Raw genomic sequence first — 12,038 nt, 5'->3', positions numbered from 1 at the left:
GGTCTCGAAACGTCCTCCCGTGTGGTCTGAGGCACGGTCTCGAAACGTCCTCCCGTGTGGTCTGAGGCACGGTCTCGAAACGTCCTCCCGTGTGGTCTGAGGCACGGTCTCGAAACGTCCTCACGTGTGGTCTGAGGCACGGTCTCGAAACGTCCTCCCGTGTGGTCTGAGGCACGGTCTCGAAACGTCCTCACGTGTGGTCTGAGGCACGGTCTCGAAACGTCCTCACGTGTGGTCTGAGGCACGGTCTCGAAACGTCCTCACGTGTGGTCTGAGGCACGGTCTCGAAACGTCCTCACGTGTGGTCTGAGGCACGGTCTCGAAACGTCCTCACGTGTGGTCTGAGGCAAATGTGAATAACATCTTATACTCACCTACGGGGCAGTCTGGTATTATGTTTGTCACTGTTCTTCTTCCAGTACAGTCCTCCTTCCCATGGATGATGCATCCTACATCATCCACACAACCTCCCCCATGACGCTTCGGTGCAGGAACACGTCTCTGCCCTGCCGATCACAAAGCAAAGTACAAAGAGAAGTCTGCACCGGAGCGTGATGGAAGACACTGTGTGGATGGACTTAGGACGCGTCGTCGACTCAAAGAAGGATAGGAGGAGGCACCGGATTAAGACTAGCGAAGCCCATTGGATGGGGCTGCCCCAAGGGCAAATCTAATAAGAAAAAAAAAAAAAACAAAGTTATGCAGATTGGCATTCTAGAATGTTGTGTATATATAAGGGCATTCAGATAGTGGACGTGCTTTATAAAATGCTGTATATAGAGGGTATACAGGTAGTGGTCGTACTATATACACAGCATTCTAGAATGCTGTATATGTCAACATACAGATGGTGGTAGTACTTTATACGGGGGGGGGGGCATAAACAATGCTTGAATACCCTGTAGTAAACAGCAATAATGCATGAAAATATAAGGTACTTGGTTAACACGCTCGATTTAAAAAAAAATGCAGAAGCCATAAGCCATCCTACCACTTCACAGTGACCCTAATTGGGACAGTGATAACTAATATTAAAACCCTTTATATATTGATGTGGTTTCCCATTCCTGTGTCCACTATTTGGGCCTAATCCTTCTCAGTCCTTATCCACAAGCAAGTCACAGGACAAAGCGGTAAGGTTTTTAATATTAGTTAGGACTGTCCCAATTACGTCACCGTGAAGTGGTGGGATGGCTTTGGCTGTTTTTTTTTTTTTTAATAAAGAACAAAATCCCCTATATTCTCATGCACTATGCCATTTACTGCAGGGTATTCAATCATGTTTGTTTTTTTTCCGTTCAGTGGCCAGTGTGAACGTGCGCTTACACGCTCCATGCACACCAGATTGTATCTTTTTTATGGGGAATCCTGGTGACATGTTCCCTTTAGGCAGGCTTACATCTATGCAGCTTGTACAAGTGATCTTTACTGTCTCAAAAGTGGTTTACCTGTCTAAGGCTAGTTTCACACTAGCGTATCTACATGCAGTGCACGGCGCCACTAAGCCCCGCCTCCTCCGGTCATCTCCTACTATCGCACATCACTGCATGCGATCTGCGCACCCTACCTTTAGCATAGGGTGCGCAGACTGTGTGCTAGTAGGATTTTGAGTGCGCTGCGCCCTTTTGACGGTGCGCCGAGCGCACCATGTTGCATTTTGGGGCGCTCGGCGCACCGTCAAAAGAGCGCAGCGCACGCAAAATCCTACTAGCGCAGTCTGCGCACCCTATGCTTAAGATAGGGTGCGCAGATGGCATGCAGCGATGTGCGATAGTAGATGACCGGAGGGGGCGCCGTGCACTGCGTGTAGATATGTTGGTGTGAGACTAGCCTAACCCAGTTATTACAGTACCTTCCATGTGTTACACAGATGCATCATGGGCTTGTCCATGCATGAAATAAAAGGCTAAATTACAAAATGGAGACTTAAAGCAATGTTTTATTTACATTCAGAACCAGTTTAAGAGGAACAAATTAAGATTTCCCACAGAAATCTCAGACTTTTACTTACAGAACTATTGGCTAAATAACATTCTTACATATATAGAAACCTTTAATTTTATAAAAGTGCATTTTTTTGCATTGAAAAATTTGCCTTGTTTCATGCAATGCATTTATGTATTGTACAACTGTAATATGCTGTTGGTGTATGCGGGCAGGACTGATGGATCTGTGGCTCGGCCCCCCGGGGCCTGCTTCCAGTGTCTAGGACCAGATATCATAATACCAGCCTTGAATAGTGAAGGAGACGGCAGCCAACCCTGAGAGACATCCAAGGTGGGAACGCCCCGTCATGCCGAAGGGAGTCTGCTAGATCCAGGCGTAGTAGACCAGCGCTGATGGGTTTATGGACGCCAGGAGGGGGTTGGGCCTGAAGGAAGGTTTCTTTTCCTGGCGGGTAGGAGAGTTGTCCTGTTGGTTGCTGTTTTGGACTGAACATTTCCGAAACCACAATTGGACTGTGCACCTCTTGGGAAGCAGGAGTTTAGTCTTCTGTTGCAGAAGAAAAGTACTCTTACCCTGATAGGTAGAGGGCAGGAAGCACTAGAAAGTTGGCGTGCATGATTGTTCAGGGCGCAGGTGGTGTGGCCCGGCCACCAGAGGCTAGACGAGAGCCTGGATTTTTAAGAGTAGGGTCGCAGGAGCCTCTGTCAAACGTGGAGGCCGCATGAATAGGAAGGTTTCCCCAGGAGATGTCCATATTGCTCAGGGGAAAACTAGGACATATTTGTCTTGTACCTTCATTTTTTTAATGGAGCCCCCTCACTGCCTGGTAGGATATACCTGTCCTGAAGATTTCAAATCCTAACCTTTACACAGACTTTCTGGCGGCTGGCAGGTAACGGATTTGTCTTCCCTCCCTACTCTATTTGGCTCTGGGGGGCGAGAGGGTAGGGGATTAGTGGCATGGACTGTCCGCCGGAAAACCGCAAACACTCTTGATGTGTTAGGGCCCTGCCTCGTAGACCACAGATGATATGGTAGTGACAATTCTAGGTGGGAGATCAGAGTGATAATTCCACTCTGTCGCCCTTAAAAGCCATATCTGAAAGAAAAAGGGAAATCATTAATAAAAAAAAAATCAAGACCTAAGGCAGAAACCAGCCTGGGTGGTCCGGACCCATGTCTGCCTCCTACTGACACTAAGCGAAAACGGATTAGCTTCATGCCAGTTAGTAGTGTTCCCTCCTAGCATAAGCAGCATACAAACATAGCTTTTTGTGTGCCCCAATGAAGCATTAACCACCCCGCACACCAACCAGAGGGCCACACAGGGTAACCCCCCCCTGTCCAATCATAAACCTCCACCTCACACTAATCAGTGGACCCCACAGGATAAACCCATCAAAGCCCAAATGCCCCCTTCCACAGGCCCCCATCGGACGTCCACACGCCCCCAAGCGCACAGGCCCCCATCGGACGTCCACACGCCCCCATCGGACGTCCACACGCCCCCATCGGACGTCCACACGCCCCCATCGGACGTCCACACGCCCCCATCGGACGCCCCCAAGCGCACCAGCCCCCATCGGACGTCCACACGCCCCCAAGCGCACCAGCCCCCATCGGACGTCCACACGCCCCCAAGCGCACAAGCCCCCATCGGACGTCCACACGCCCCCAAGCCCCCATCGGACATCCACACGCCCCCAAGCCCCCATCGGACGTCCACAAGCCCCCATCGGACGTCCACACGCCCCCAAGCCCCCATCGGACGTCCACAAGCCCCCATCGGACGTCCACACGCCCCCAAGCCCCCATCGGACGTCCACACGCCCCCAAGCCCCCATCGGACGTCCACACGCCCCCAAGCCCCCATCGGACGTCCACACGCCCCCAAGCCCCCATCCGACGTCCACACGCCCCAAAGCCCCCATCCGACGTCCACACGCCCCCAAGCCCCCATCCGACGTCCACACGCCCCCAAGCATAAGCCCCCATCCGACGTCCACACGCCCCCAAGCATAAAACCCTATCAGACGTCCACCCCCCAGAATGAACCCCCATCGGACGTCCACCCCCCCAGCATAAACCCTCAGCGGACGTCCACCCCCCTTAAGCCTAAGCCCCTATCGGACGTCCACCCCCCTTAAGCCCCTATTGGATGCCATTCCCAGCATAAAACCATCATTGGACATTCACCCCCCGCATAAAACCTCATCGGACGTCGACCCCTGACCCCTCCCCAGCATAAACCTCATCGGACGTCCACCCCCTCCCAGCATAAGCCCCATCGGTTGTACAGCTTCCCCATCATAAACCCCCGTCGGATGTCCATCCCCCGAAAGTATAAACACCCACCAGATAGCACCTCTTCCCCAAACAAAAAGCCCTACCAGTCGAGCGCCTACCCCAAAATCAATCCACCCCTTTCAAGTCACAACAGATGCAGACAGGCCCCGTTGCCCTAGCATCAAGTCCCCAAGACACCACAATTGCGCATTAAATCCCCCCGTCCCAAGATCCCAACCAGACCAGGAGGAGTTAATGCACGCTTGTGGGGTCTGTTTGTCCCCGGGGGGGCCTACTGGGGATAATGCACGCTCGTGGGGTCTGGTTGGGCTTCTGGGGGTCGATTAACGCATGCTTGTGGGGTCTGGAAGGGCCCCGGGGAAGGGTTAATGCACGCTTGAGAGGTCTGGTTGGGCCCTGCATTAGACCCCCAAGGAGCCCATCAGACCACAAACGCATGCATTAACCCCCTCCCCGTGAGCCCAACCAGACACACAAGTGTGAATTAAACCCTCCGCGCTTGTGGGATCTGGTGGGCTTCTGGGGTGGGTTAATGCAGGGTCCACTCAGACCCCGCAAACGTGCATTAACCCCCCCAGGGCCCAACTAGACCCCAAAAGCATGCATTAACCCCCCCTGGAGCCCAACCAAACCACAAAAAACGTGCACTAATCCCCCCCACAGTAAGGAGCACACCCAGACCCCACAAGCATGCATTAATCCCGCCGGAAACCTCTACCAGAACCCACAAGCGTACATTAACCACCCCTGAGATCCAACCAGAACCCATAAGCTTGCATTAATCCCCCGGGAGCCCAACCAGACCTCACAAACGTGCATTAACCCCCCCGGGACCCAAACAGAACACACAATCGTGCATTAACCCCCCCCCCCCCCAGGACTACCCAACCCTGCGTGTGCATTAACCTCCCCCGGGACCCAACCAAACACGGCAAGCGTGCATTAACCCCCCCCCCCGGGACCCAACCAAACACGGCAAGCGTGCATTAACCCCCCCGGGACACAACCAAACACGGCAAGCGTGCATTAACCCTGCTGGGAGCCCAAGCAGACCCCACAAGCATGCATTAGTACCCCCCCCGAAGTACAACCAGAGCCCACAAGCGTGCATTAACCCCCAACCAGACCCCACAAGCATGCATCATTAACCCCCCTCTCCCGGGACTGCCAGACACCCCAAGCGTGCATCATCAACCCTCCTCTCCCGGGACTGCCAGACACCCCAAGCGTGCATCATCAACCCTCCTCTCCCGGGACTGCCAGACACCCCAAGCGTGCATCATCAACCCTCCTCTCCCGGGACTGCCAGACACCCCAAGCGTGCATCATCAACCCCCCTCTCCCGGGACTGCCAGACACCACAAGCGTGCATCATCAACCCCCCTCTCCCGGGACTGCCAGACATCACAAGCGTGCATCATCAACCCTCCTCTCCCGGGACTGCCAGACACCCCAAGCGTGCATCATCAACCCTCCTCTCCCGGGACTGCCAGACACCACAAGCGTGCATCATCAACCCCCCTCTCCCGGGACTGCCAGACATCACAAGCGTGCATCATCAACCCTCCTCTCCCGGGACTGCCAGACACCACAAGCGTGCATCAACCCTCCTCTCCCGGGACTGCCAGACACCACAAGCGTGCATCATTAACCCCCCTCTCCCGGGACTGCCAGACACCCCAAGCGTGCATCATCAACCCTCCTCTCCCGGGACTGCCAGACACCCCAAGCGTGCATCATCAACCCTCCTCTCCCGGGACTGCCAGACACCCCAAGCGTGCATCATCAACCCCCCTCTCCCGGGACTGCCAGACACCACAAGCATGCATCATCAACCCCCCTCTCCCGGGACTGCCAGACACCACAAGCGTGCATCAACCCTCCTCTCCCGGGACTGCCAGACACCACAAGCGTGCATCATCAACCCCCCTCTCCCGGGACTGCCAGACACCACAAGCGTGCATCATCAACCCTCCTCTCCCGGGACTGCCAGACACCACAAGCGTGCATCATCAACCCCCCTCTCCCGGGACTGCCAGACACCGCAAGCGTGCATCATCAACCCCCCTCTCCCGGGACTGCCAGACACCACAAGCGTGCATCATCAACCCCCCTCTCCCGGGACTGCCAGACACCACAAGCGTGCATCATCAACCCCCCTCTCCCGGGACTGCCAGACACCACAAGCGTGCATCATCAACCCCCCTCTCCCGGGACTACCAGACACCACAAGCGTGCATCATCAACCCCCCTCTCCCGGGACTACCAGACACCACAAGCGTGCATCATCAACCCCCCTCTCCCGGGACTACCAGACACCGCAAGCGTGCATCATCAACCCCCCTCTCCCGGGACTACCAGACACCGCAAGCGTGCATCATCAACCCCCCTCTCCCGGGACTGCCAGACACCACAAGCGTGCATCATCAACCCCCCTCTCCCGGGACTGCCAGACACCACAAGCGTGCATCATCAACCCCCCTCTCCCGGGACTGCCAGACACCACAAGCGTGCATCATCAACCCCCCTCTCCCGGGACTACCAGACACCACAAGCGTGCATCATTAACCCCCCTCTCCCGGGACTACCAGACACCGCAAGCGTGCATCATCAACCCCCCTCTCCCGGGACTACCAGACACCACAAGCGTGCATCATCAACCCCCCTCTCCTGGGACTACCAGACACCACAAGCGTGCATCATCAACCCCCCTCTCCCGGGACTACCAGACACCACAAGCGTGCATCATCAACCCCCCTCTCCCGGGACTACCAGACATCACAAGCGTGCATCATCAACCCCCCTCTCCCGGGACTACCAGACATCACAAGCGTGCATCATCAACCCCCCTCTCCCGGGACTACCAGACATCACAAGCGTGCATCATCAACCCCCCTCTCCCGGGACTACCAGACACCACAAGCGTGCATCAACCCCCCTCTCCCGGGACTACCAGACACCACAAGCGTGCATTAACCCCCCTCTCCCGGGACTACCAGACACCACAAGTGTGCATTAACCCCCCTCTCCCGGGACTACCAGACACCACAAGCGTGCATTAACCCCTCTCTCCCGGGACTACCAGACACCACAAACGTGCATTAACCCCTCTCTCCCGGGACTACCAGACACCACAAACGTGCACTAACACCCTGTACCCAGCCAGACCCCAGGAGCGTGCATTAACACCCCCCCGGAGACCCAACCAGACCCCTCAGACGTGCATTAACCCCCCCAGGACCCAACCAGACCCCACAAGCGTGCATTAACCCCCCGACCCAAACAGACCCCACAAGCCAGCCTTAACACCCCTGGGAGCCCAAGCAGACCTCACATGCATGCATTAGTACCCCCCGAAGTACAACCAGACCCCACAAGCGTGCATTAACCCCCACCCCCAACTAGACCCCACAAAAATGCATTAGTACCCCCCAAAGTACAACCAGACCCCCACAAGCGTGCATTAACCCCCACCCCCCTGACAAAACAGACCCTGCAAGCGTGCATTAACCCCCCTGGGAGCCCAAAGCAGACCTCACATGCATGCATTAGTACCCCCCGAAGTACAACCAGACCCCAGAAGCATGCATTAACCCCCCCCCGGACCCCACCAGACCCGTAAGCGTGGATTAACCCCCTGCCCCAAACATACTCCACAAGCATGCATTAGAACCCCCCCCAAAAGTACAGCCAGACCCCACAAGCATGCATTGACCCTCCCCGGACCCCACCAGACCCGTAAGTATGCATTAACCCCCACCCCCCTTCCCCAACCAGACCCCACAAGCATGCATTAGTACCCCCCAAAGCACAACCAGACCCCACAAGCATGCACTAACCCCCCACCCAGACCCCACAAGCATGCATTAGTACCCCCCGAAGTACAACCAGACCCCCACAAGCGTGCATTAACCCCCACCCCCCTGGCCCAAACAGACCCCACAAGCGTGCATTAACCCCCACCCCCCTGACAAAACAGACCCTGCAAGCGTGCATTAACCCCCCTGGGAGCCCAAAGCAGACCTCACATGCATGCATTAGTACCCCCCGAAGTACAACCAGACCCCACAAGCGTGCATTAACCCCCACCCCCAACCAGACCCCACAAAAATGCATTAGTAACCCCCCCCAAGTACAACCAGACCCCCACAAGCGTGCATTAACCCCCACCCCCCTGGCCCAAACAGACCCCACAAGCGTGCATTAACCCCCACCCCCTGCCCCAAACAGACCCCAGAAGCATGCAGTAGTACCCCCCCGAAGTACAACCAGACCCCACAAGCGTGCATTAACCCCACCACCCCCAACCAGACCCCAGAAGCATGCATTAACCCCCCCCCCGGACCCCACCAGACCCGTAAGCGTGGATTAACCCCCTGCCCCAAACATACTCCACAAGCATGCATTAGAACCCCCCCCAAAAGTACAGCCAGACCCCACAAGCATGCATTAACCCTCCCCGGACCCCACCAGACCCGTAAGCATGCATTAACCCCCACCCCCCTTCCCCAACCAGACCCCACAAGCATGCATTAGTACCCCCCAAAGCACAACCAGACCCCACAAGCATGCATTAACCCCCCCGGACCCCACCAGACCCATAAGCGTGCATTAACCCCCACCCCCCTGCCCCAAACAGACCCCACAAGCATATATTAGAACCCCCCCAAAGTACAACCAGACCCCACAAGCATGCATTAACCCCCCACCCCCCAACCAGACCCCACAAGCATGCATTAGAACCCCCCCCCCCCCAAGTACAACCAAACCCCCACAAGCGTGCATTAACCCCCACCCCCCTGGCCCAAACAGACCCCACAAGCGTGCATTAACCCCCACCCCCTGCCCCAAACAGACCCCAGAAGCATGCATTAGTACCCCCCCGAAGTACAACCAGACCCCACAAGCGTGCATTAACCCCACCACCCCCAACCAGACCCCAGAAGCATGCATTAACCCCCCCCCGGACCCCACCAGACCCGTAAGCGTGGATTAACCCCCTGCCCCAAACATACTCCACAAGCATGCATTAGAACCCCCCCCAAAAGTACAGCCAGACCCCACAAGCATGCATTAACCCTCCCCGGACCCCACCAGACCCGTAAGCATGCATTAACCCCCCACCCCCCTTCCCCAACCAGACCCCACAAGCATGCATTAGTACCCCCCGAAGCACAATCAGACCGTAAGCGTGTATTAACCCCCACCCCCCTGCCCTAAACAGACCCCACAAGCATATATTAGAACCCCCCAAAGTACAACCAGACCGCACAAGCATACATTAACCCCCCACCCCCCAACCAGACCCCACAAGCGTGCATTAGAACCCCCCAAAGTACAACCAGACCCCACAAGTGTGCATTATATATCCCAAGCCCCCTGCCCCAAACAGACCCCACAAGCATGCATTAACCCCCCAGACCCCAAATAGACCTTGCAAGCATGTATTAACCCCTCTGGGAGCCCAAGCAGACCCCACAAGCATTAACCCCTCCAGACCCTAAACAGACCCCGTAAGCGTGCATTAACCCCCCCCCCCCCCGAACCCAAATAGAGCCCGTAAGCATGCATTAACCCCCCGACCCAACCAGACCCCACCAGCGTGCATTAATTCCCCCTCCCCTCCGGGAGCCCAACAGCTCCCAGGTAAGCCCCCAAATCCCACTAGTTAGCCCCAAGAATCAGCCCCATCAACCAAACATCTAAGAAGACACCAACCTGTTACTAAACCCTACTGCCTGTCACCGACGCGGCTGACCTAACTCCACACTGCTCACAGACGCCAGCACCATAGAGACAGCTAAGACAGTATGTAATGGAGGCTTGTCTCCCTGCACCAGACGGCAGAGACACGTGTAATGGCGTCTTCTCTTCCTGCCTTTGCAGTCAGAACACGCCCCCCTGGTATGACACGCCCCCAGAGCTGACATCACACGCCCCCAGAGCTGACATCACACCTGGAAGGAGCCCATACAGTCTAGCATTTACCATTACAGTTTCTTGATGTTATCCAGTTGGGGAAAGAGCTGTGCAGGCAGGCGCCATTTTCACTTTTGTGTTATTGGCCCACTAAGCATGTGATTGTGCTGCAGAGGAGAGGCCACGGCCGACACCTGCCTGCAGAAGGGCGTTATGTCTCCTTATTGAGTCTGTGCTGGTATTCATTGTGTACACTAGGGGTCGGTGACCTGTCAGCAGTGTGACTGCCTACTCGGAGCACCACATGCACCAACGCCACCTCAGGGCACGAGCATCTCATTAAAAGGAACCTGTCAGCACTTTTGGCCGCTATAAGCGGCGGCCCCCGATCCGACCTGAAAGAAAAGAAAAATTTGTTATACTCACCCGGCGGAGGGGCGGTCCAGTGGGTGTCACAGATCCGGATCCGGCACCTCCCATCTTCTTGCAATGCCGCCCTCCTATTTCTTCATGGCTCCCCTGCGCAGGCTTACTGAAACTACGCAGTGCGCAGGCGCCGGGAAAGGTCAGAGAGGCCCAGCGCCTGCATACTGCATGAATCTGCTCTGCCTTCACCAGGGCAGGTCAGTACACCTGCACAGGAGCGCGATGCCGCATGGCATGCATGTGCCGCTCCGACGGGCACCAGGGAAGAAGCGCTACAGTCAGTGCTGTTCCCCAGCGCTGGGTGCTGAACACTGCTCTCATCATTTTCTCCTGATCTGCCGGCGATCAGTGCGAGCAGGGGAGAATGATGAGAGTTACATTTAAATGATAAAAGAGGCAGCGGCTGATGGGAGTATTACTACCATCAGCCTACACCTGCTGCTGCTACTAACGGAGCAGGAGCCGCTGGTGGGAGTATTCATCAGCCACTGCCTGCACTATAAATAAATGGGAAAGATTTTCCAGCTCACCGTTTCTGCATCTTGTTAATGCCTGGAGCACGGACCCACTGTGTCAGGGCATGAGGAATCCAAATGAAGTAGAATGTCCAGCTCAACAGCGTAGTGAAAAGCAAACTTTTATTCACCACGGACACGTTCCAGAGAGAGGATAAAACATCAGCATGACTTCATTTGGACTATGAATAAAGCGGTGAGGGTTCCCCTGTGTTTTCTATAACCAGCCAGGCACAACTCACAGCTGGGGGCTGCAACCCTCAGCTGTCAGCAAGGCTGGTTATCAGGAATAGAGGGTTCCTCCGCTTTTTTTTTTTTTTTTTTTTTTTTTATTGAAATAAATAATTTTTGACAACCAGCCTTGCTAAAGCAGAGAGCTGGGGCTGGTATTCTCAGGCTGGTAAGGGGCCATGGATATTACCCCCTCCCAGCCTAAAAATAGCCCATAGCTGCTCAGGAAAGGCACATCTATCATGCACCAATTCTGGAACTTTGCCCGACTCTTCCCACTTGCCCTGTAGCGATGGCAAGTGAGGTAATATTTGTGGGGTTGATGTCACGTTTGTATTGTCCGGTGACATCAAGCCTACGGCTTAGTAATGGAGAAGCGTCTATTAGAAACCTCTACCTTACTACGGCTGGTTTCACATTAGCGTTTTTTTAGCGCAGCGAATCGTGCGCGTCCACGCACATGCGTCATGCGCACCTGTCTTTAACATGGCGTGCGCACGTTCTTGCGTTTGCACGCGTTCGTATGCGTTTTCGTGCACATGCGTTTATTTAAGGTGTGCGCCTATGCGTGCCAGACGCAACCTGTTGCATTTTTGGGTCCGTCCAACGGCGTAAAAAACCCCACATGTGCACGGAATGCGACAGAGTCATTACAGTCTACGGGAATGCACGAAGCACTGCGCTAAAAAACGC

The 12,038-nt window shown here is 55.4% G+C and overlaps 1 protein-coding gene and 1 long non-coding RNA gene across 5 annotated transcripts in view; one reads left to right on the top strand and one right to left on the bottom strand.

Annotated features, from left to right (window-relative positions):
• STAG3 (STAG3 cohesin complex component) overlaps nucleotides 1-12,038 on the top strand; it is a 163,541-nt gene that overhangs the window by 13,965 nt on the left and 137,538 nt on the right. The gene's annotated exons all lie outside the window — the stretch shown is intronic.
• Nucleotides 1,920-10,133, bottom strand: LOC141054336 (uncharacterized). The gene is made up of 2 exons (XR_012221408.1): nucleotides 9,973-10,133; nucleotides 1,920-3,046 (listed from the first exon to the last, which is right to left on the bottom strand). It is a non-coding gene; the product is annotated as an uncharacterized lncRNA (long non-coding RNA).

Source organism: Dendrobates tinctorius, unplaced genomic scaffold (genome assembly GCF_039654945.1).
Source record: "Dendrobates tinctorius isolate UK_male_01 unplaced genomic scaffold, ASM3965494v1 ptg000178l, whole genome shotgun sequence".
Lineage (NCBI taxonomy): Eukaryota > Metazoa > Chordata > Amphibia > Anura > Dendrobatidae > Dendrobates > Dendrobates tinctorius.
This window is presented reverse-complemented; position numbering and strand designations above follow the sequence as displayed.